The sequence below is a fragment of the Siphateles boraxobius genome, unplaced genomic scaffold (genome assembly GCF_051911475.1).
Source record: "Siphateles boraxobius isolate OS27281-9 unplaced genomic scaffold, OSU_SipBor_1 9, whole genome shotgun sequence".
Classification (NCBI taxonomy): Eukaryota; Metazoa; Chordata; class Actinopteri; order Cypriniformes; family Leuciscidae; genus Siphateles; species Siphateles boraxobius.
The window spans coordinates 8,872,236-8,898,922 of record NW_027509219.1 but is presented as its reverse complement, the minus strand read 5'-3'; the positions used below and the strand labels follow the sequence as shown (position 1 = coordinate 8,898,922).

The 26,687-nt window shown below is 40.2% G+C and overlaps 1 protein-coding gene across 4 annotated transcripts in view; it reads right to left on the bottom strand.

The window, feature by feature from the left end:
- Positions 1 to 21,767, bottom strand: part of sorbs3 (sorbin and SH3 domain containing 3) — a 66,593-nt gene extending 44,826 nt beyond the window's left edge. For 2 of the 4 annotated variants that reach the window (XM_077223483.1, XM_077223486.1), the window contains exon 1: positions 19,863 to 20,244. The gene's annotated coding sequence lies outside the window, so the exon portion shown is untranslated. Of the gene's footprint in view, positions 1 to 11,740; positions 11,996 to 19,862; positions 20,245 to 21,633 lie in introns of those variants that run through there. The other 2 variants (XM_077223484.1, XM_077223485.1) reach the window with 2 other exon arrangements.
- Positions 21,768 to 26,687: the final 4,920 nt, after the last annotated feature.

The window sequence follows — 26,687 nt, the reverse complement described above, 5'->3', positions numbered from 1 at the left end:
AGTTTGTTTTAGCATGCACAAGCACATTTACACATGATTGCATTTGATAAGATAAGACAATCTGTATTGCGTGTAGTGATCGAGGCCTGCGTGTTTAAAGCTACTTGTTTCAACGAACCAGAATCTCTGAGAATACTTCAAATTTGAGTGGTCAACAAAGGGTCATATCCTTAAAGAAATCTTTATATTCATTTTTATTTTGTTTTCCAGTTATCTATATATCTAAACGTAAATATCCATTTGTGAAAAAGTGTGACATTTTGATTAATTGTATTGTACTTCAAATCTTACATAGGCTACATTATATATATATATATATATATATATACATACATATATATATATATATATATATATATACATTTTTTTTTTTTATTTTTTTTTTTTTAAATGTACTTGCAGATGTCACGTTTGGTCTGTGTTTTCACTGTTTCCTTTGTCTGTGTTTATTTGTTACCATGGTTTTGATTTGTGTCAAACCTGTGTTTATTTAGTTACCTTATTTCGTCCCTAGTGTTTATCCATGCGTATATAGTCCTCAGTTTTAGGTACGTTTACGCAACAACGATATGCTTCCCGACATGAAGGGAAAACGCAGATATTTCCCTGCGGTTTGGCCTCTCATTTACACGAAAACCCCGTTTTTATCACAGAAAATTATTATTTCTAAAAACTCCGGCCAAAGTGGAGATTTCTGAAAACGCCGGTTATGTGTTGCCGTGTCAACTGGGAGAAACGGGGTTTTAGGTTCTCTATTGTCGATTCTGAGGATTCTGATTGGCTTGCATGGCTTTATCCTTCTCCCTACACTGCCGCCCATAGGTTTGGCATAGTTACGATGGCGCTCGCGGTGTATTTATGCCGGTTGTGTGCACGATGTTATTATTGAAAGCGGAGGGGGAGGGGGAGGGGGTGGGTTATTCGTTTCTCTAAATACCCGGCTATGTGTAAACGTAGCCTCAGGCTATGTTTACACGGAAACGATCTGAAGAGAAAACGCAAAAGTGGCGTTGCGTTATCACTTTTATTCTGTGTTTAGACGACCGTTATGGGGGGGGGGGGGGGGGGGGGGGGGGGATCTGCGTGCATATGGTGACGCAAGAGTGTGTGAAATTCGATGTAGTATGGACTCCAGGTGGCTAGGTGGCAATGTGAAGCACTGCCACACAACAACACCAAGTCTGCGTGCCTGCGCCTTCCTTCTACTTCTCTCCCTAGTAGCGCCAAATCAAAACATGGTGAAGTGAACAGCAAAAAGACTCTTGTACGTTTATCAGAGCTGCCAGGGCAACTTGAAGGCCTGACGTATGGAAATAATCCGACATGTTGGTTGTTATTTTCCTGTACTGGCGCATGCCTGCGACGAAAACGCGTACGCGACGAGAGCCAACGTGAGCAGATTTGCGTTTTTACCCTTTAGACGGGAACCCGTCGGTGGAGCGTTTTTAAGATTGCCGCTTTGGAGGGTGGTTTCACTTTTTTGCGTTTTTAAGCCCCAAAAACGCCATCGCCGTGTAAACGAAAGCTACAACTGATAAAATATTTTTACGTTTTCACCCGTGAGCGTTCTCGTGTAAACAGGGCCTCAGTCCACACTAGCGTTTTCATGCATTTTCCAAAAGTTTCTCGCCCACACTGAAACATGCTTAAACCCTTACTGAGAAGCTCACTGAGATGATACCGACAGAACAAGACAATCACGTTATCACGCAATTCTTCTGGCAGGATCATTTAATTTAGAAAATTATCTCACCATTCACTGATCACCATTCACCCGGTCGCACTCAGTCACATGTTTGGTCTAAAACGCAACTGCTCTCATGTTTTGCCGCAGCACAGCAAATGCGAGTAAATTCTGTCATCTTTGCAGGACTGTGATATGAAGAGTGTGCAAAGTAACATTTTAGCAACTGAGTGAAAGTGAATAGCACATAACAGGCACAATACTGGTTTAAACATGAATATCTATCTATCTGTACAATATGCATCAAATGACTAAACGTGCATTGTTTTCAAACACCTCTGTTTTCACAGTCCACACTACACGAGAAAACAGCATTTTCATATTTATTCAAGTTTGAGAGCGTTTTCAAAAAGCTTAGTTTTCGTTAATTTCGTTTCAGTGTGGACTGATGGCTAAAAAGGACAGAAAAAGATGTGTTTTCAAACGAAAGTGTGGACAAGGCCTTAGTTAGTCTAGTCTGAAACCCCCCCACATATCCTTATTCACTATTCTCTACATTAGTCCCCTAATATAGTCCACTTGAAGGTGAAAACATGTGAGTGAATTCAGAGTGTGCCGCCGCTTTTGCATAGTTTGTTCTTGCCTCCAGTAGTAATGAAAAGATTTATATTGAACTCATGGAAACTATGTATAAACCTTAATTAAACAATTTAATAATCAGTTAAAAAGAATTTATGCGTGCACAATATTACGCTATAGCCACATTGGATCAGCGGTTTGGAAAATGGATGGATTGATGATTCAGCTGCGAAAACCATATTCTGGTCAGACATTATTCGGCGCATAATTCTCACAGTGCATTATGGGTATTCTCAAGCCGTTGAGCGTACTCATTAACGTCCACTATGCTTTCGCAAACCACTAAAAATGGCTGTCCCCCTATAATAGTGTCCCATTTAAGGGTATAGGGGGCGAATTCGGACACAGCCTTTGTCTGATCTCGGTTGTTCTGTGTATTGTGTTTTGGTGTTAGGTTACCCTAAGAAGTGTTATTTTGAGTTTGTTTTATTAAAGAAAATATGTAATTAGATACAGCTCTTTATTTTCCTCTTTGCTGCCTCAATCATGCTCACAGCAGATAATATAATATTAATTAAATAAAAGGCCACTTATGACTTAAAATGCTTATATTGCAGTGAAGCACGTTGAACATGCAAGCCACTGGCATTATCAATGAGGGAATGGAATGGTGATTCATTTGACTTGTTGACAGCAGTTTGGATCTTTACATCATTGTCCAAAGATCAAAGGTCAAAAGAGGCACAGGTCAGTTTGAGGCTAAACATTGTGCTTTTCAGGACAAGTTTAATTTATGCACAGAGCTTTTTATCAAAAGCCATAATAGACAAGCCGAAGATAGAGCTGTAATGACAAGATTTCATTGTTTCTATGTCAAAATGCTGAGGAAAAACTTGTCAAATTTGTCCGGTTGACCTTGATAACAATAGGAAGTTCATTCTTCGGTGTGAGAAAACCCCTTACTGGAAATGACTTACATGTGTGGATAATGCACACTGAAAATGACTTGAAATAGATTTGATTCAAGAATTAAACTGACCACCTTATTGTTCTTATTTGAAAGGTACCAAAGTACGGGTAAGCAGACATTTATTACTTCTTCAGAGCCTTTGAAAGTGTCTATTCAATCATTAACAGACTCGCTGGATTAATGCGAGTCATTGGAACCATGTGTTTAACTCCAGTTTATAGTCAGCATGAAATTACAATTTTGTTTAACTAAAAACCGTCTCTCAGCTCAGTAAATTTTTGGCCATTTTTGTGAATCCCAACTGTCCAAATAAGAGCGCTTGCACACCATTCCCCGGCGAGTGATCAAATGAACTCTACCCCGCATCTCCATTTATTTTCTCAACGGCATCTGGAAAATGTCATGAGCGTGGGCGGGTTTGTTTGTTGCAATGGGGAAAATGACTTTTCAATCATGTAGTTTATATAAATATATCAGCAGATACAGTATGTAGTATACTTTCATGATGAGTAATTAACTGTGCATTTCAATTCGGTGTACACATTTACTCTAGATTCACATCTATTATATAATTAATATTTTATACTATACACATCTACATCCTACATTCAGTGACCTCAAAAACTACCTGGACGCTCAGAATACACCAATCTATCACTGTCTTTGCATTATATAAGAAAACACTAGAAAGAATTTGCAGATAATATTTTGTAATATTACTTGTGGCTAAGTATTCAAATAGTTGTTGGTAGCCACTCTATACAGAATAGGCTAAAGCAACATATATACATATATGACTAATAAAACCTTATTTCATTGCAAGTAATTCATGTATTTTGTATTAAACCTCATATATAGTTCATTGTCTAATAAAATCTGAATGAGTCACATCATTCTTTTGCTACTTTGTTTATCAAATGAAGGTAAATGTCGATCAAAGAGATTTTCTGTAGAGATGTTAAGTGTGCGTGAATGTTATAGAGATAAAAGAGAGTAGACAGACAAAGCATAGTATGAGGTGATATTGAGCCAAAAGATTCAACATCATGACAAGATCATATCACTTAATCGAATCTGGCAATAATAAACAACCAGTTAGGTCAAACTGAACACATCATAGCCAAAACTTTAGTCCCCAATCCTTGCGTTGATGTTGAAAAAGAAACGGATGAGATCGAACGATAACAACAAACTACTGGAGAAGCAACAACATTAAATGACCATGTTGCAGAGTGGTTAAGAGTTACTCACAAGTCTAGTTTAAATGTGACTTCTGAAAAGAAATAGCACTAAAACTGGACAAAGATGAAACTTTCTAGTGTGTGTGTTTGTGCACACCATTAAACTAAAGTATTGAAAGCATTTAATAGCATTTCTGTCAAACCTTAAGTATGGTTTGAGCTTTAGAAACAAAGGCAAGAACACAGAGACAAATTCTAAAGAAACATACTTAAAGTGGAAAAGTGTCATTTCAGTGCATAAAATAATTGCAAAAATAATTACTGTTTTCAGACAGATTTTTTGAACTCCCTACTTCTGCCATTGGTTGAAAAAACAGTTTGCCCCCCCCAAACACTTCATTGGCCAAGCTGTTGCTGTGCTAGGCTGTTTGGATGTTCAAGCAAACAATGTTTAGATAAAACAGAAATGTCCAAACAAACAGTCCTTAACTGAAGACAACCCATGCCACAGATGAAGAATATTGTAAGAAGATAAAGTCCCCCTCTGGTGAAAATCAAGATTTTAATGTTGTTTATATGTCTATGTGGTGGTTTTTATTAAGCTTTAAGACAAACCATGTGCAAATTCATAAGTCAAGACCATTCATGAGTATTTTCTCCTTAAAACTGCAGTGAAAAAAGGACGGTCTCAAAAACGCGGTTTGAAATCGCTGTTTTTTCTGACGTCACAAACTTCCTTGTAACCAATCACGTCAATGTGCCGGCAGCGATCATTAACAGCGAACTAGCAAGGGAGACTTGAGGGATTGCCAGGTTATCCCGATATATTTTTTGTTGATATGAAAAATCGGGTGGATTTAGCAATATAGCGGGTGTATGATGTATACAATGTTATGATGAACTACAGTATATGCCTTTATCCACTGACGTTCTGAGTTGTTCAAAGTGTTTCTAATGATTGTTAGAAGACAGACTAAAATGGTGAATGGGAACATAGTTTGTGTAACATTAGCAACACATTATTAGCTGTTTGATAACTGTTACGTGTGGGTTTTGCTGTGTCTTGTATTTCACGTGATTCCTTGTTTGTCATGTGACCCTGCCATGTGTCTTGTCTTTTGTTGTTGTTGCTCAGTGTCCACAGGTGTTCCTCGTCCATGTTTATTAGTCTCCCCAGGTGTTTCTTATTAACCACGCCCCCTTGTTATCTTGTTTAGCTTGTTTGTCTGTGTATTTAAACCCCTGTGTTTCAGTTGTTGGCTGTCGGTTGTTGTTTTATGTTACTCATGTCGTGTTCTGAGTTCCCTGGATTTCCTGTTTTTGTATTTGTTTAATTAAATGTGCTTGCGATTGGATTCACTCTCCGTTTCATTCCTCACTGGATGTAACAGAACAACCGACCCAAGATGAATCCAGCAGCCAGTCTCTTTCGCCTCAGCCAAGGTGACCGCCCTATTGGGAAATATGTGGAGGAGTTTTGTGGACTTTGTGATGGGGTGGACGTTGATGATAATGTCTTGAAAGACATGTTCCGTTATGGCCTTACGGACCTCCTAGAGTACCTTATGCCGGACAACACCCCTCAATGGACTTTAGAGCAGTACATTGATATTGCCCTTCGGATAAGCTCTGCGCTTCACGCCAGCCACGTCCAGCCAGAGACCGTCCAGCCAGAGACCGTCCAGCCAGAGCTTCACGTCAGCCACGTCCAGCCAGAGCTTCACGTCAACCACGTCAAGCCAGAGCCGAGGCCCTCTTCGCCGCTGGTCCTGCCCAGCTCAAGGCCCTCTTCGCCGCTGGTCCTGCCCAGCTCAAGGCCCTCTTCGCAGCTGGTCCTGCCCAGCTCAAGGCCCTCTTCGCCGCTGGTCCTGCCCAGCTCAAGCCCCTCTTCGCCGCTGGTCCTGCCCAGCGCTCAGTCCTCTTCGCCGCTGGTCCTGCCCAGCTCAAGGCCCTCTTCGCCGCTGGTCCTGCCCAGCTCAAGGCCCTCTTCGCCGCTGGTCCTGCCCAGCTCAAGCCCCTCTTCGCCGCTGGTCCTGCCCAGCGCTCAGTCCTCTTCGCCGCTGGTCCTGCCCCGCTCAAGGCCCTCTTCGCCGCTGGCCCTGCCCAGCGCTCAGTCTTCGCCGCTGGTCCTGCCCAGCGCTCAGTCCTCTTCGCCGCTGGTCCTGCCCAGCTCAAGGCCCTCTTCGCCGCTGGCCCTGCCCAGCGCTCAGTCTTCGCCGCTGGTCCTGCCCAGCGCTCAGTCCTCTTCGCCGCTGGTCCTGCCCAGCTCAAGGCCCTCTTCGCCGCTGGTCCTGCCCAGCTCAAGACCCTCTTCGCCACTGGCCCTGCCCAGCGCTCAGTCTTCTTCGCCGTTGGTCCTGCCCAGCGCTCAGCCCTCCTCGCCGCTGGTCCCGCCCAGCTCAGAGCCCTCGCCGCTGGTCCCGTCCAGCCCTGAGCTTTCTTCTGCCGATCCAGAGACTGTTCAAGTCACGTCTGCCGATCCAGAGACTGTTCAAGTCACGTCTGCCGATCCAGAGGCTGTTCAAGTCACGTCTGCCGATCCAGAGGCTGTTCAAGTCACGTCTGCCGATCCAGAGGCTGTTCAAGTCACGTCTGCCGATCCAGAGGCTGTTCAAGTCACGTCTGCCGATCCAGAGGCTGTTCAAGTCACGTCTGCCGATCCAGAGGCTGTTCAAGTCACGTCTGCCGATCCAGAGGCTGTTCAAGTCACGTCTGCCGATCCAGAGGCTGTTCAAGTCACGTCTGCCGATCCAGAGGCTGTTCAAGTCACGTCTGCCGATCCAGAGGCTGTTCAAGTCACGTCTGCCGATCCAGAGGCTGTTCAAGTCACGTCTGCCGATCCAGAGGCTGTTCAAGTCACGTCTGCCGATCCAGAGACTGTTCAAGTCACGTCTGCCGATCCAGAGACTGTTCAAGTCACGTCTGCCGATCCAGAGGCTGTTCAAGTCACGTCTGCCGATCCAGAGACTGTTCAAGTCACGTCTGCCGATCCAGAGACTGTTCAAGTCACGTCTGAACCTGATCGCTCTATGTTTGTTTCTGTGTTTACGTCTCTCCTTGTGGCTGTTTCTGTTCTGGTGTCTGTTCCAGAACCGGAGCCAGTGTCTGTTCCCGAGCCAGTGTGTGTGTTGTCTGTTCCCGAGCCAGTGTGTGTGTTGTCTGTTCCCGAGCCAGTGTGTGTGTTGTCTGTTCCCGAGCCCGAGTGTGTGTTGTCTGTTCCCGAGCCTGTGTGTGTGTTGTCTGTTCCCGAGCCAGAGCCAGTGTGTGTGTTGTCTGTTCCCGAGCCAGAGCCAGTGTGTGCGTTGTCTGTTCCCGAGCCATTCTGTGTGTTGTCAGTTCCCGAGCCATTCTGTGTGTTGTTCGTTCCCGAGCCAGTGTGTGTGTTGTCCGTTCCCGAGCCAGTGTGTGTGTTGTCTATTCCTGAGCACGAGCCAGTGTGTGTGTTGTCTGTTCCCGAGCCAGTGTGTGTGTTGTCTGTTCCCGAGCCAGAGCCAGTGTGTGTGTTGTCTGTTCCCGAGCCAGAGCCAGTGTGTGCGTTGTCTGTTCCCGAGCCATTCTGTGTGTTGTCAGTTCCCGAGCCATTCTGTGTGTTGTTCGTTCCCGAGCCAGTGTGTGTGTTGTCCGTTCCCGAGCCAGTGTGTGTGTTGTCTATTCCTGAGCACGAGCCAGTGTGTGTGTTGTCTGTTCCCGAGCCCGTGTGTGTGTTGTCTGTTCCCGAGCCAGAGCCAGTGTGTGTGTTGTCTGTTCCCGAGCCAGAGCCAGTGTGTGTGTTGTCTGTTCCCGAGCCAGAGCCAGTGTGTGTGTTGTCCGTTCCCGAGCCATTCTGTATGTTGTCCGTTCCCGAGCCATTCTGTGTGTTGTCCGTTCCCGAGCCAGTGTGTGTGTTGTCCGTTCCCGAGCCAGTGTGTGTGTTGTCTATTCCTGAGCACGAGCCAGTGTGTGTGTTGTCCGTTCCGGAGCCAGTGTGTGTGTTGTCTATTCCTGAGCACGAGCCACTGTGTGTGTTGTCTGTTCCCGAGCCAGTGTGTGTGTTGTCCGTTCCCGAGCCAGTGTGTGTGTTGTCTGTTCCCGAGCCAGAGTCTGTGTTGTCTGTTCCTGAGCCAGAGTCAGTGTGTGTGTTGTCTGCTGTTCCTGAGCCGGTGTCTGCGCCGCCCTGGCCGCCCGAAGGGTCTTCGCCGCCCTGGCCGCCCGATGGACTGTCTTCTCCGCCCTGGCCGCCCGATGGACTGTCTTCTTCGCCCTGGCCGCCCGATGGACTGTCTTCTCCGCCCCGGCCGCCCGATGGACTGTCTTCTTCGCCCTGGCCGCCCGATGGACTGTCTTCTCCGCCGTGGCCGTCCGAGGGCTCATCTCTGCCCTGGTCCCCTGCGCAACCTTCTCTGCCCTGGTCCCGTTCCCCTGTTAGGACTTGGCCCTCCTACCCTCCCCCAAGACCACCTCCGCTTCACCACCCTCCTGAACTTTAGTGTTTTTGTTTCAAGGGGCGTCGGGAGCCGCCCATAGGGGGGGGGCTATGTTACGTGTGGGTTTTGCTGTGTCTTGTATTTCACGTGATTCCTTGTTTGTCATGTGACCCTGCCATGTGTCTTGTCTTTTGTTGTTGTTGCTCAGTGTCCACAGGTGTTCCTCGTCCATGTTTATTAGTCTCCCCAGGTGTTTCTTATTAACCACGCCCCCTTGTTATCTTGTTTAGCTTGTTTGTCTGTGTATTTAAACCCCTGTGTTTCAGTTGTTGGCTGTCGGTTGTTGTTTTATGTTACTCATGTCGTGTTCTGAGTTCCCTGGATTTCCTGTTTTTGTATTTGTTTAATTAAATGTGCTTGCGATTGGATTCACTCTCCGTTTCATTCCTCACTGGATGTAACAATAACATAGTCAAGCCAAAGGCTAATCATATTAATTACCGTTATGTGTCTTTACGTTGTAAAGAGCGATATTGTTAGAAATTACATATTCATGGATACGCATATATTAAATGAAGCAAGGGTGTAGAGTTGCATTCAAGCTATGTTAAGGCATGATGCATTTTTTTCACAGGAAAAAACTTTTAAATATGTAATTTTGGTGATCAAAGATGAGTTTTAAAGGATAAAATGATTGACTACAGGGGGACTTTAAGTTACACTTTTCAAGGGAGTCAGCCAACAAATGGTCTCTGCATGCTGAAATAAGAGAAAGTATTCTAAAATTAAAAATAACAAAAACAGCAGAACAAAGCAAACGGCCCCCTCATATGTTTCATTGCTAACTTTTCTCCTCTCTCTTACAGGTCTGTTGCTCTTTACTTCTTGATGAATGCAAGCGGACACCATACAAGGCTTTGCTGTGCGTCTGTTTACAATCTCCTGTTATTACATGATACACACATTAATCAGCAACAGGTCCATCTGATCACCATGTATGGTCGTCCATCGCTTGACTCAGGAGGGATGGATCCCACAAACAATTTGATAGCGATGAGTCAAAATGGGCTCCTCAACATGGACTCTATGCACCATCCAAAATCAACTACACTCTAGAGGGGGAGACTGTGAAGCCCCTGTTTGGACCTGTTGAGGATGATTCAAATCAGCAAGACGTCTCTTCGTAAAGAAAATGGCATGTTTTGTACCCTTATGTATTTGTCGATCAAAGGCTGGGAAATGCCCCAAACTATGAGGGTCCCCATAGAATGTCATGCTTATGTAAAGCACACACATACAATGTAAGAATATTCTCAGAGAGATCAGTGTGTGTTGTTTAGGCCGTTTTCATGGACCTGACAGGTTCAGAGGTGAGAAAGGAGACCCTTCCCTCCATGCTTTTGTCACTGGAACACACACTAATGGAGCTGACACTGAAGTTTGCACTCATTTGCCCTGCAACGGTGAGAAATACTCAGATAGACGTGTAGAAATGCAGGACATATTCAATGAGATTAAGCTGTCAGTCACTGACTAGAGCACTCTGGGAAAATATCTTTAACTAGCATAAACTATAGCATGGGAATATGTGAGGTTGAGAAAAGCAATCTGACTATACTAAATATATATTTATTTCAGTCTTAATATTAGCTAGATATCTTGGTGTTTTATATTATATATATCTAAGGCCCACAATACAGTATGTCGGTTATCTGAGATTTTTTATTTATTTATTTATCAATATCAATTAATTTTGTATATTATCATTTCCCACTTTTTTACATTTATATTACCTTCTTTGTTCATCTTATACTCTCAATTAGAGTTGCAATGTTACAGAAGTAGTGACAGATCTTTTCTTCTGTATTGTGATTTACATCCAAGTAACAGGTTATCGAAAAAGAAAAATTAGAGCAGGGACTTGACTGGATGTTGACAAATGTGAAAGCGAGGTTGAAGTCTATTGTAAGAAATGGGAAGGGTTTAAGCGGAATAAATGAAGATCGACATTTTATAATTGTTTAAAATGTATATATTTAATATATTACAAATTGAATATATAGATTACGTATTATGAATATATATATATATTTTTTTTTTTTATTAAACATGAATCGCTCACGATAAGATCAATAGAATGCATTTAGAAAATAGACAGGGTGAATTTCCATTTCATGCCAACTTCAAAATTAATCTTTAAAACACTGATAATTAAAATATACTGTTAAATGTAATTTTGAGAAGATCTCCGAATGATAATCCACTTACACACCCTACATTATAATAGGCTATTGTGATGCTAAAGTTAATTTAAATTCATTAAAATTATTTTTTTAGTGCTTTATTTTATATTTTTAGAAAATAGTATAGATGGTTAATCCGAATAACATAAACCAATGACATTTTTTACATCCAAAATTAACATTAAATCATGACAACAAACAGAATGAATGTACAAAAGTATTTCATTTTAAAACGTAAAGACAACAAAATCTGTGAATGAATTTGGGGTCAAACTACAATAATCAAATGTAAATCAAATCACACCACTCGCGGGCACATTCATTACAGGAAAAACAACTGTCTTAATAAGGTCCAGCCACTTGAAACCAAATTTCTTTCAAAACATACATAGAAATATCACTGTAAACACAGAACACCAGGACTTCAGATTTTGGCTTTTCTGTATTATTTATGCTCTTTTCCACTGCTTTGAAAACTCCCACCAAATACCCTTAATCCTTCAAAGAGAGTTAAGAATCAACTTCAGAAGTAAAGCGGTCTACCAGTTCAACACAACCCTGCCAAAAGGCCCAAAAAGAACTGCATGAATAAATGAGTTGGTTTACATTATCATTGTACTGTGTTTTACAATACTCACGCTAACAGGCTGATGGCTGTCAGATGGAAAAAATCAACTCACCGGTTTGTGTGGGTGTGTATGTGTGTGACACGCACAGATTTCCCAAGATGACACACACAATTCCCTACGTGGCGGTTGGTCTGCAGCCTGCTCTTTCTGTACTTTTTCTCTCTATTTGTCTCACTGGTCTCACTGGTTTTTGCTCCCGTCTACTTAACCTCTGTTAAGTTCCTCTCACATACTGACACACACATGCTCTCTCTCTCTCTCTCTCTCTCTCCCTCTCTCTCTCTCTCTCTCCACTACTACAAGACTTCCTGGTTGACAATGGTTGCTATGGTAACATACAGACTGTGTGCAGAGGCCTGGCTCACTTTTGGCTGCCTTCACTAAAGAGCATTTGAATAGGCAGTCAGCCTTTTGTGGCCATAAGGTGATATTTCTCAGCACGGGGTTAAAGACTGGAGAATTCAAAGACCAAACCACATCCACCTCCTGACGTTTCTCCTCTCATTTCGTTCTGTTCTGTCCTTTCTGAGCTCCCACCCCGCTGTTTTTCTACGAGCCGCTGCTTATGGTGTCTGGCCATACATGGCCAACCAGAGGAGGACAGAAGTGACTAAGTGAAAAGTGAATTTATGCTTGAGAAATTTTTGAACAGATAATTGACAAATAAACTGACGCAGAGGGCTTGAATTGAGAAACATGCACAATTCTTAGATATGTCAAGAAAGTGTAAGTTTTAGTGGAATGGTCTCAAACTACGGGAAAACCTAACATGTGGAAAAGTAGTCCTGCACTATTATTACAATTCAAAAGAACTGATTTCTACTTTAATATATTATAAAATGTAATTAATTCCTGTAATGGGAAAGCTGAATTTTCAGTAGCCATTATTATTATTCCAGTCTTCAGTGGCACATGATCCTTCAGAAATCATTCTAGTATACTGATATGGTGCTCAAGAAACATATTTTTTAGATGTTAACCTTATCATTACATAAATGACTACTCAGACATTGTACATAGACATGTCCTGTCATCCTCTTAGGAACTGTGCTAAAGGATACTGAGGGTAATTGTGGATTATCACAGTACAGGTACAAAGTACTCATGATTTGATTTAAAGGGATAGTTCACCCTAAAAATAAATGTATGTCAATTTACTGTTCTAATGCAGTACGCCCTTCTTTCTATGCCCTTCTAAATTGGTAGCACTATATTACTTTATAGTAAGTCAAAAGTACCCTACCAGTAAGTCAATACAAAAACTTTATAAATTATATAATGACACCAATCTTTCTGCAATACAGTTCAAATCGCTACACGTTTAGGCTACTGTTTGACTTAGAGAAAATTGTCATCATATCATTATTATTATAAGTATTTCTGATAACTAGCTAAAAAGCAAAAATATGGACTCAGGGTTCAACACTAAGTATTTTTTCTTCTGGCCAGGTCAGATCAAGCAAAAACTAACACTAGCCTAACTATTATAAAGACAATAATAAAATAATAACAAAGAAACAAATGACAAGCAATAGCACAAGTAAATACAAGAAAACTGTAGCACTTTATTTTACAGCCCTGTTCACCATGTACATACTGTACTTAATATCTCACACAAACACACAAAAAATCTACTCTGTTGCTATTTAGTTAGCTACCTGGTAATAACATTGCAGAAGCTATTTCTGACCAACTTTTCTCCTCGTCCAGTCTATTACAGTAGGTTTTACACGACACATTGTACAAACATTTGTGCTGTTGCCACGAATCAACAAGCTGATTCTCCATCTCTACAGTCCACATCAATTTTACTTTGTGCTGCGCCATGACTGCGTTTGTTATGCTTCTGTCCTCCATCATCTCGCTTTCTGATTGGATGTTGTTTCGTTTCACGTGATAATCTCCAGAGTGTGCGCGCGTTTGTCCTCCGGGTTCACCCCACACATCAGGATTTCTGATCGTAAATTTTCAACATGTTGAATATTTACGATTCGCGATTGGGGCGGCTCCGACATTCTTCCAAGCAGGTTCGGACACTCTTAACCCAGCAAACAAATTTAGGTTCTGGGAACGTTAGTTTTTGGTTCCCAGAACATTCCTAGAACTTTCCCTTAACGTTAGGGGAACGTTCCCGGAACATTTTCCTTACGTTATAAAAATGGAACCTAAAAATAACCTACATGGAACGTTCCTATAACGTTCTTGTTTGGTTCCCCAAAAAATAACCTCATGGGACCATTCGGGAACGTTAGGGGAACGTTCTGTGTTTGCTGGGAACACACCTCACACCACAGCAAAATCTGATAAGATAATCTGTAGAACTATCAAGATAATCGGGACATAGCTAGGATTGACGGAAGGAGGGAAATCGGCCCAAAATCAGCCCGATTATCTTTTGGTGTGTACCCAGCATTAACCGTTTTCTTTACTTAAGACATAACCGACTGTGTTTACATGGATACTCATCAAGACAGGCATTTTGACATCATTTTGTGTGTACTCACATGCCGTATCAGTGGTGGCTTTCTGTGTGTTCGCACAGAAACAATTTATCACAGCGTGCGCAATGAAGTTACTTTCACGGCATCTTGCGGATGAATGGCTTAAAGTCACTTGAAGGTTTAAACTGATAAGACTTAAAAACACGTGAAAATTTTAAACTTTCTTGAAGCAAAACTGGCCCGATCTTTCCGATAGGTGATTATAGTTTTAGGTTTGCTGAGACGACAGATACGGTCTAGAACTACTCTCACAGCCAGGTCACTGTATTTGACAAATTAAAATTGGGGGGTAACGCAGCGCTGTTTAACTTGGTCAAAACCATCATACTAAATATGTTGAAAGTTGTTATAACGTTACTCTGTGCGTTCGCACTGGATGACTTCCGTTGCTAAATGGCATGCAATTAAAATATATTGTATGGTGGGGAAAATTATGTTTACTGTTACTACAAATAAAGCTTTCAGATTTTGCTATGTAAGCCATTTGACAAAATAGCATCGTCTCTGAGGCATGGTACAAACACGTTACTCGTGGTAAATCAAGAAAACAAGAGATTCAAACAATAAAACTAACCGTGTTGAACTATATTTAAATGTTTATTTTTCCGTTGATAAAGGTCTCCAAACAGCTGCTCACCTGCCTAAAAAAACATAATATAACAAAGCATCTTTGGTGTTTCTGGGGTTTCTATGGAAGTAGGAAATCAAGGGTAGCACGGGTATGACATCATTGACAGGCAATGTAATGACAGTGTCCGTTACACTTAAAATCGCTGATTTCTCTGGATTTAAACATTGTTAGAAACATTTGGGATAATGTAAATACACAAGACAACAAATATATATAAGATTTTTAGTGTTTTTTGGATATTTGTATCCAAAATATTTTAGGAGAGAGTTTGCCAGGACGAGGGTCATTTGCTACTATAGCCACTCCGAGTACTGTTCTCAGACCTGATGTCTCTCCTGGATGCCTCTCCATGGCTCTCTCTTCTGTCTCAAGCTAAGGGCACCATTTATCACGCCTGACGATATAGATCTTCATCTGTGGGTTTGCCCCTGAAGGGACCAAATCTTGAACTCTGGTCTCTTAACCAAGTTTGTTTAGACCGTTCTATACAGCCCTCTAAATCCCCTCCATGAGGAAACTGAATGAATTGAAGTGGAGTCATTCAGGAGTTGGCATAAATATGACCACTTGTTGGTCTGATTTGGTTCACCCAGGCGGGGCATTTCACCCAAATGCTTGTGACTTAAGTTTGTGCTCATTATGATAAACACTTGGACAGGCATTTGTTCAGTATGGCGTAGTGGGTATGAACATTCCCTTTGCGTCAACATTCTGATGCAGCGTTGAGTTCCCTCAAAAGGGAACGTCTGTTAGAATTGTAGAAGGGAACGAGACACTGTGTTGTTTTGCCATAACTTCCTGTATACCTGAGAGCGATTTACTTCAGCCAATACTTTATAGCTTCAACGGTGCACCGTCATCCATCACGGGACGATGTCTCGCCAGTGATTTCACACGTGCTTCAGATGCAGTTAGGCAGAAGTGTTCCCAAAGCATCAACATTCTGATGCACCGCTGGGTTCCCTTCTCAGGGAACCATGGTTACAGTAATAACGAGATGTTTTTATGTTATCATATCTTCATTCATAAGTAGTAATTTATCGTATGCATTGATCTGAAGCCTCAGTAGAGCAACTTGAAGTTTCAAGTGCACAACGGTGATTGTTCTTCAATCCCCCCTTGTGGAGTTCAAGCCTACAATCAGGTCTTTACTAAGTCACACCACCATCATAAAAAGCAACGAAACGATAATAAAATGTATCGGGCACAACTGCCTTAGTTCTGTCTGTGTTTTTTTATGAATTTTAAAGAGTGAATTCTTGATTAGCTGAACTTGTTTATGCATGTGTGGCATTTTCCATTGCTGGCTATTTTCCACTGGATCTTGGGAAGCCAGCTCATTCTTAATAATTCATTGGTTTGGCTCAGTAGGGCAAACCAGTCTTAAATGGTATAGTCTTACAGTGTGTGTGTGTGTGTGTACAGCAACCAGACTATTGCAAAACAGAGGAGAGAAGAAAATACATTTCACAACTGACAGTTTAAACAGGAGAATGCATGAGGTGAGACCAGACGAGAGGAGAGGAGAATACAGAGGTCTCATACTGGAATGAAAGTTCAGCGTGAGACTGAGGAAAGAGAAATAAACCATTGAGAGGGCAGAGAAGAGTGAGTGATGATCTATAGAGGAGAGGAGAGCGGGCTTAATAAATGAAAGGCATGTTATTAATGGCCGGTCTCCTGCAGCGAGCAGATATTTGTGTCTGCCAGTATGGTGATCACTGGACCGAAAGAAACCTCATCATAACCTGATAAACAATCTACCATTCTTTTTCAGTTAGTTCTGTACTAAACTTACAGATAAACCTCCTATGATGAAAGAAAGCACATAAAAGGCCTTCTTTAAACCAGGGGTCTACATTAATTTGCATTAAAAAAGCACCATACTTAATTTTAAGCAGCTAAAGTCTTTAGATTAAAGACGCATCTCTTTAGCCAAGCATTCACATAATGCTTACCTTTTATACCACTGTTGACTCAGATCGAATGCATTAATATTATGAACAGCTGCTTTGCTAATTATTTCCCATCTGCTTTTCTGCTGTTATCTCGGGACGCTAGTCCCGAGGTAAATAGCGTTCGTCAGCTCCGGTTTGTATCCAGCCTCTCATGGAGACCTCAGATGCCCCAACACCTGCGATAAGATGACTAAACGCCTGTGAAGAGACGACTCAACGCCGGCGATATGTTATGCCCTAAATTACTACATGATAAACTAACTGTATTTTTTTTCTATGTACATTTCTGAAATGCACATTCTGTAAAGCTGCTTTGAAACAATAAGTATTGTGAAAAGCGCTATACAAATAAATTTGAATTGAATTTGAATTGAATTAAAGTTCAACTTAATGTTTCAGAGTACCTCCTACATTTAAATGTAACAAGAAAATTTAAATTGTAATGTGCATTACAGTAATAATGATTATACGAATGGAATGTTCAATGTACTATATCTGTATTTTCAGATATATTCAAATAAAAAAAAAACAGTTATTTTAAGTTGTAATAATATTTCACAACATTACTGTTTTATTTACTGTATCTTTGATCAAATAACTTTGTACCCTTTGTGAATATAAGATTTTCAAAAACATTACAAATCTGTCCCATCTCAAATTTTTCAACAGTAAAGTAAATGCATTAATATAGTACTATACATGTTATTACAGACTAATACAATACATTTTATATAATATAACAGCAGGTCTTCTGCTATGTCTCTGATGGGACATTGGCCTAAAAAAGTTTACTTTAAACAACCCCCCAAACAAGCACAAATCCTTCTCTGTAATAAAACTACACTCTGAATGGCTAGGATTTGTCAACTACTTCTACACTAAATTACAGAGTTACCATGTTGCACCAATGCTGAAAAAATATAACCAAGGGCTTAAGAGATACTGTGAATGGCAGTTTGCATGGTGAATAACAGCATGACTGGCATGAGCGGAGTGTTGCGTAACAGGAAACTAAGTTCACCACAATGGTAAATATTTACTCTTGACAAGTCTCAGACCGCACTGCTGATATATAACACTCAATAAAAATTGATTGATTGCTGAGTTTGTGACCTCAACATTTGAATGTTCTGGAACAAGGAGTGGCTACTGTCTATAAAATGTGCAAGATACTAAAACAAGTGCAAGAATTACAACCTATACCAATCAAATTCAAGCACCCTCAAATCTATGAAACAACAACAACAACAGAAAATGCTCCAGATAGCACATCCATCTGATGCTTCAATAGACACTGCACATTCAGTGGAGACACGGACTGATTTAGCATAGAAAAAAACAAATTACTGTTATATTTACCCCATTTCTATGAGGAGAGAGAAGAGAAATATCAGCAGCTTTCTCGACACAAAGCATGGTCAAATTCAAGCTCACGGTCCTCTCTCTCCCATTTCGCTTCCTGTCCAACAAATATGCTATTTAAATCCAAACAAACACCAAACAAAATTTTTCATGATGAATAACATGATGAATTATGTTTATAAAATGACATCACAGGAGATCATCATCCCTGGCAAAATTATCATGTTTGGAATGCAGCGTTCTGCATTCTGTTTTTTTAATTTATATTATATTATTAACTGTACGTAGTTATACTATTATTTATTAATATTTTAAAATAGCTTTTATTTTTATATCTCAGTTTTCATTTTAATTTTAGGCAAATTATTAATATTTTTTTGTGCTTTTTATTTTTTTGCACATAATTCTATTTAGCTTTGGTTTATTTTATTTCAGATATAGTTTTATTAATTTTAGCATTTCATTTTTTTTATCCCTGTTGCCAAAATTTCAAATTTTCATTTGAGTTTTTTTATCTAATATTTATACAAAGTTCTGTCATGAAACTCTAGATGCCGCAGGCTGAGAGGTGATTAACTCAATATACTTGAAATCCACGTTGTTCTATAAGGCACAGCTGACCCTCCACCTTCCCCAGCTCCACCTGTACAGATCTGCTAGACTAAACATATCAACACTGCCATATCCATTACCATGCCAAACACTCTGATAGTTGTCATGACATAATTATGTTATTTTATCTCAGCATTATTTCAATTAATGCTAAAAAATGTAAAAGTTTAGTATTTGTTAACAGTATCACGGGTTTCGCTGTAAAAGTCATTTTCTGACATTTACTTATCTATTTCCTATTTAATTACTTTTCAATTATATCTTTAAAAAAAAAGTCAAACCAGCTTCTAACATGCAGATGTTGATATGTGCGATTCCACCTATTTTTCCATATTTTCTAAAATGAATGTATTTGTTTTCCCCCCACTTTGTGGACAAGGCCTCCTTGCCAACTGTATCTACTGTATGAATAAATGACCATTGTCAACCTGTCACACAGGAAGTAGTATGACAGGAAACACAGACTGACAGGAATCTAGCAGATCAGGCTTAACAGCTACTCATGATGGGACAATACCTCTAAAAGCAAATGATAATATTACAACTTCAGAACACTGGATGTTTTCTTTATGTACTCTAAACAAGGTAACATTTTTGCCCATTAAAACACAGCAGCTGGTTAATGTCAGATTTTATTTTTATTTGGTGTAATTATTGTTTTGCTTTATATGATATTAGTTGGATGAACATGCAAAGACAAAAAACTCTAAGAACCATCTAAAAAACTAAAAAAAAACTGTTCTCTCTGCATTCACGTTGTCGCTGACCAAGTGTATCTGTTTTTTCAATCACTTTAGCAGAATAAGATGTCTTACACAGGCTGCTAAGTGAAATTACCAGCTAATTCACACGAAGTACCTACATTTGATAGCTAGTGGTTGTGAATTTCACCGCCTGGGTGTAAACATTATAGCATGTGTCTCCACAAATGTTAGTGCAAGAAGGAAAGTGACAGAAAATATCATAGGTAGTGATGTTTCATGTTCAAAATCACCTTAATATTTACTTCAAAAACCAACATGAAACTATCTAGCAGTGAAGAACAGAAGCATACCGTTGAGTAAAAGAGAGTCTTGAAGTTTGAAGAGAACTGAAAGAGGCGTATTTACCGTGAGGAGATGTTTCCATGGAATGAGTAGCACAGAAAGAAGCAGAGAGAGGGAACAGATTACAGCCAGCTCTGTTTTTGCTGGGAGGGCGTTTGCAATTTACTCCGATTCTGTGACTCAGCCTTTGTGTGTGTGTGTGTGTGTGTGTGTGTGTGTGTGTGTGTGTGTGTGTGTGTGTGTGTGTGTGTGTGTGTGTGTGTGTGTGTGTGTGTGTGTGTGTGTGTGTGTGTGTGTGTGTGTGTGTGTGTGTGTGTGTGTGTGTGTGTGTGTGTGTGTGTGTGTGTGTGTGTGTGTGTGTGTGTGTGTGTGTGTGTGTGTGTGTGTGTGTGTGTGTGATCATACATGAAACTCTCTGTGCCTAACGAGTCCAAAGCTCTGTAATAGTTTCCATCGCATACTCACATACATATACACACACATGCACAGCTGGAAATAATAGAAAGTCCCATGCAGGCGGAGGAGAAACACCCTCTTGTGTGTTAAAATCAAAAGAACAACTGAGTGCATTTCCCTTCCCACACGCACAGACGGCCTGTTTGATCTGCAAATACATCAGCTCATTGTTCACTTGAGGACAGATAATCACTTTCTCTCTCTCTCTCTCTCTGACATACTATTATCTCATGCCTTCATGTCTTTTCTGTCATTCAACCGTACACAGCCTCAGGGCTTCCTTTATTCCAGTCATGCTGTCAGTGCCTGAGTAAGACTAATAACGCAAAACATGTCAATTGAATTGAAGATGTGCCCTCTGCTAGAGCATTAAATGAGACAATCAAAAACATCACAATGTCCTTGCAGTTCAGCCACACAACATGCTTTCTGACTATTTCCACAGGCAATGAGGTTTAGCGACCACTTATGTCCATTAAATTAGAGGATACTTAAACTACTGGGCAGACCGGCTAAAATGAGCCACTCTATATTAACATCAACGTAAAAAACACATTTCAAATTACTGTCTAAGGTTGCATGAAGAGAAAATCTTGACATCCGCCTGCTTTCTTTGAAGTGGCAATGCTCAATTCATGAATCAATGTCAGATCTTTTCATTGAATTGTGTAAAAATCACTAGACTCAATAATCTATTCGCAGTTGGAAGATTATCAGGAAAGATTTTAAATGTCAGTGTTAATCATTTACTTATGAAGGTAAACAATGACAGAATTGTTATTTTTGTTGAACAATTGCGTTAGGTTGTAAAAATATTCCACTAGTAATACTGTTTAAACCAGCACTGATATACACAAAATGAGTAATCAGCATATGGTGATGTTAAAACAGGCTTCTTTTGAGGAGCTAGTTTTGTAAAAATGTGGATAGAGCTGAGGTTAACTGTAAAATTGAGCATAAACTGTAAAACAATGACAGCTTTGCTTTTTATACTGAGACCTTGTTGGAAATAATTCTTTGGAATCTAATTCTTACACACAGTGACTCATTAAAAAGTACTGTTTATAACATGTAATGCACACTTCTGAAGAACCCTTTATCACAGTCTTTTGAGGTAAAGGCGGTTTGACATGGATGAGATCATTCATCCCTATTTACCTAAACCACCTTCCTTTCCTTATGTCTCTGATATCTCACAACAGTATGTAATGAGTGGTTGAATGAGTCACAAAAAGACTGTCGTTCAAATGAATGCAGAGTCAGTCAAGATGGGAAATTACCGCAACTATATATACATGCTTTTGAATTTACAGTATATCAACCATTGTAAGACATTCAGACTAAAAATACTGTTTTGTAGTGAGCCAAGGACACCTACCGTGCTGCACGTCTGCTGATGATGAGGATGTTTGTTTTCTTCATCAAGCTGAGCAACCTTTAGTGCAATCTTCAGTTCACTCAGAGACGTTCTCGATCCCCCCACTCGGCTTTGACTCAATGGCTTTTCTTTTCTTCTTCATCAAGCTCTGTTCTGCCATCCAAAATAAATATTTAACATTCAGACAACGTGATCAACAACCAAAGGTCACATCCTGCTCACTATGCCATTATCCTCCCCCTAGTTTTTTTTTTTTAATGAATTTCATTTCTGGGGTGTTACTGTAACTGTAATGTAATGCTGATAACCAAGTCATTGGACGCGATGCCCACAGCAAAAGCCAACTGGAACAAGTTATAGAGGGATGCATGTATGACATCAGAACTCGGAAGACTAATTCGCCACTTGCTCCTTTGAGATTTTCCTATGGGGTTTAATGGGTTTTTTCGGTTTATGTGTGAAATAAAGATAAACATAAACATTTTGTTCTGCAACGTAAATGTACACACACCCAAAGTGAAAACGCAATTTTGATGCATTTTTGAAAACACACTTTTTTAACAAGTAAACAGATAAGACAGCGTGTGGAGTGAGTGTGTGCAGTGTACTGTATGTTGTAGAACAAAACGTCAAAGTATCGTCAAGTTATGTTTACCGCAGGCTTTATTTTACTCATACATTAAAAAAAAAAACATTATAAAACCAAATAGGAAAATCTCAAAGGAACCAGCAGCAAATGAATTTGTCTTCCAGGTTCATACCTGCACCACTCTATACAAGAAAAAGTACAAAATATTTCCATAGAATTAATTAAATATTTCACTTCATTTAAGGGCACTGTACTAATGACCCTCTGTGAATTTCAGATTCATTCTGATGATCTGATGAACCCAACAGAGAAAATAGCAGGACGAACCGTAGAACGCTTCTGTCACAACTGCATTCCTTGACATAAAACATTTTGGCTGCAAAAAAGCTTTTGAACAATTCTGCTATTATTGCCCAGAATAAAAAAAACATAGTTCATTGAGCATGTGCTAATATTTTAATTTAGCAAAAACATTTTCCAATTGTTGGGTATGTTGTTGTGACACTTTGTAAGTTGTCACAATGGCCATTAAACAACCTATGTTTATAAGCTTTTTATATACTATCCTATATCTATACTTGTGCAGTAAAAATGGAAACACAAAAATATTCCAAGGTAATAAATGGTTATGGTAATAATTGATGAGCCAAAATATTATGACCACTCACAGGTCAAGCGAATATGGTTGATCACCTCCGAACAAGCTCACATGTCAATGTCTGGGTAGATGGTAAACAAACAATCAGTTCTCGAAATCAATGCGTTGGATGCAGGAGAAATGGGCAGAAATAAAGACGTGAGCGACTTTGACAAGGGCCGAATTGTTATGGCAAGGCGACTGGATCAGAGTATCTCTGAAATGGCAAGGCTTGTGTGTTGCTCTCGGTCAGTGCTGAGAATTTACCAACAGTGGTCCGAGGAGGGACAAACCACAAACCAGTGACAGGGTGTTGGGCCCCCAAAGCTCGTCGATGCATGAGGACAACGAAGGCTATCCTGTCTGGTCCGAGCCAACAGAAGGTCTACTGTAGCACAAGTCACAGACCAATCAGTGTCTATGATGCTCCCTGTCCACCATCAAAAGTGCCTATAGACACACGAGCATCAGAATTGCACCTTGGAGCAATGGAAGAAGGTCATTTGGTCCAATGAGCGCCATTTACCTGTGGAAGTGATGGCACCAGGATGCACTGTGGGACGACGACACGCCGATGGAGGGAGTGTGATGCTCTGGCCAACGTTCCGCTCGGAAACCCTGGGTCCGGCCATTCATGTGGAAGTAAATTTGACACCTGCCACCTACCTAAACATTGTTCCAGACCAGGTACACGGTACACCCCGTCATGAATATGAGGCTCCTCGGTGGAAGTAGCCTCTTTCAGCATGATTATGCACCCTGCCTCACTGCCACACAATGTTCAGGAATGGTTTGAGGAACATGATGAGGAGTTCAAGGTGTTGCCCTGGCCTCCAAATTCCCCAGATCTCAATCCAATTAAGCATCTGTGGGATGAGCTGGACCAACAAGTTCAATCCACAGACACTGAACTTTGCAACCTACAGGACTTGAAGGATATGCTGCCAAGGTCTTAGGTGGTTGGCCATAATGTTTTGGCTCTAGTGGTGTGTGTATATATATATATATATATATATATATATACATATATGTAATATACACTCCGGCCACTTTAATGGTACTCCTGTTCAACTGCTTGTTAACGCAATAATGAAAAAATGTATATTATATCAATTAAAAATACGGATTCTAAAAAATATATGCCTCAGTTTATTAGTTTATATTAAAACATTTTAACCGAATGAATGAAAATTGTATATGCAATTCAAATACATAAACCTTTAAAGGTGCAGTGTGTGATTTTTAGCGGCATCTAGTGGTGAGGTTACGAATTGCAACCAACAAAAGTTACAGTCTGAGACAGCAGAGAGTAGCCAGTTCAGCAATGAGGTTTCTTTACAAGGATAAATTATGTTTATTTAATTATTCAGTAAAACTATATGTTATTGCAAATATTATTTTTACTTGTTCATCATTGTGTCAGTGTTTTATTCGCTGAACTAAGCTTGCTTCCTTGCACGAAGAGCAACATAGTAACGAAACGCGTTTGTCCGTTTAGGGCTACTGTAGAAACATGTCAGCGCATTTCAATGTAAGGGGATCCGCGGTGTATGTAGATAGAAACTGCTCATTCTAAGGTAATACAAATATAACGGTTCATTAAAGGATTAGTTCACTTTTAAAAAAACTTTTGCTGATAATTTACTCACCCCCATGTCATCCATGATGTCCATATCTTTATTTCTTCAGTCGAAAAGAAATGAAGGTTTTTGATGAAAACATTCCAGGATTTTTCTCCATATAATGGTCTTCAATGGGACCCAAACGGTTCAAGGTCCAAATGACAGTTTCAGTGCAGCTTCATAGGGCTGAGCGATTTTATCGATTCTGCGTTATAAATCGATAATTTTTTCCCCAAGAAAGTATCGATTTTTAGGCCGCGAATATCGATACATAAGTCCCATTCAAATCCCCCGAGTTAAACCCGTTCGCGTTGCATGGCCAGCTGCGCGCGTGCATCGATATTGACTAAAATCCAGCTGTATTCAAACAACAACTTAGCTCTCCTTGTTGGCTAGGCTCCTTGCATGCTGTCTAGTAGCTTTTTTTAAAGCTGGGTCTCCGAAATTGACAGCGCTGTGTTGGACAGATTTGTGCAACGGTGTTCCGTGAGTGAGAAAGTGCGCGAGGTACGGATGAGTGTGTGTGTGAGAGAGAGAGAGAGAGCGAGAGCGAGAGCTAGGTAGTGCTGCGCGAATGCGCTGCGGCGCTCTGCAATCAAAAATGATGTAAGTGTATACGAATTATATCGTATACACTTACTTTAATTGTAAGTGTATACGATATGTGTATACGGTGTATACGGTAAGCTTAATTGTAAGCGAATTATATCGAATCGAATCGTATCGTTGGCTGAATATCGTGATATATATCGTATCTTCAGCCGAATATTGTGTATCATATCGAATCGTGAGATTAGTGTAGCGCTACAGCCCTACAGCTTCAAAGGGTGTTTTAAACGATACCAGACGATGAATAAGGGTCTTATCTAGCGAAACGATCGGTCATTTAAAAAATAAATAAAAAAGTTTAAGTTTTGTAAGCACAAATGCTCGCCTTGCTCTGTTCTGTGATGCGCGTTCGTGACGTCACGTAATACGCAATTACGTTGAAACGAACGCGCATAACAGAACAGAGCAAGGCGAGCATTTGTGCTTATAAAACTTAAACTTTTTTATTTATTTTTTAAATGACCGATCGTTCCACTAGATAAGACCCTTATTTTCTACTCTTTTCGACTGAAGAAAGACATGGACATCTTGGATGACATGGGGGTGAGTAATTTATCAGCAAAAGTTTTTTTTTTAAAGTGAACTAACCCTTTAAGTAAGGTCTTTATACACCACTGAAAACTTCTTTTTCAAGGTAATGACGAAACGCGATCTGTATCGCAGTTTGTTCGATGTTGGCTACAGTAGAAACATGACGACACAATATGTCGACCTCCATAGAACGGGATGATGGAGATATAAATGTCTTATTCTGAGGTAAAAAACAACAACATAACGGTTCATTATGCAAAGTCTTTATACATCACTGAAAACATAGTTATGGATCTTATCTTATATTGCATTTCTGTCAATAGATCCTCAGAAATATTACACATTGCACCTTTAATACTAGGCCGAAACATTTGTGAGAAAAGTCTAGCCCTGAGAACACAGTTTTAATCTTTAACTTTGACAATTACAATTTTTTAGGTATTACACAGGTCAGTGTGGTTTTACTGAGTTCACTTTTAACCCAACAGCTAAAAGAAAAACATGATACAGGAATTTTAGTTCGTAGGAAATGATTCACAAATTTTATTCAAATTTAAGAGCGTTTTGAACTAGATGTTTGAAAACAATAAATCAACTATAGAAGCAAACGGTTGTCAGATAAGACTTTTGCAACTAAGAATTCAAAAACTTATAGACCTTGTTTAAACTTCCCTGTGTGTCAACCACCCCCGGTACTACCGTATTTTCATTGGTTGAAATGTCATGCATGATGCATCACAATGTTGACAACGTAAATTTATATGATTTATATCAAAACCAGCTTCATCCTCATTTATTCAGTATTCCTTCATATTTATTAAAATTAAAAGAAAACTATAGTGCTAACTTCTAGAGTTTAATATCTAACAACCAGCAAACATGCAAACAAACGAAACCAAATATAGCACGTTCTCTTATTAGTAGCACACTGCATTTCTCACGCCCAAATCCGTAATTCCTTCTTCCCCACCCTTCCTGACTATTTCCAACTACAATTAAAGGAAAAAGCACACCTCCTTTTAAATGTAGACTTTTTCTGCACTACTGAGCCTCACATATTGAATGT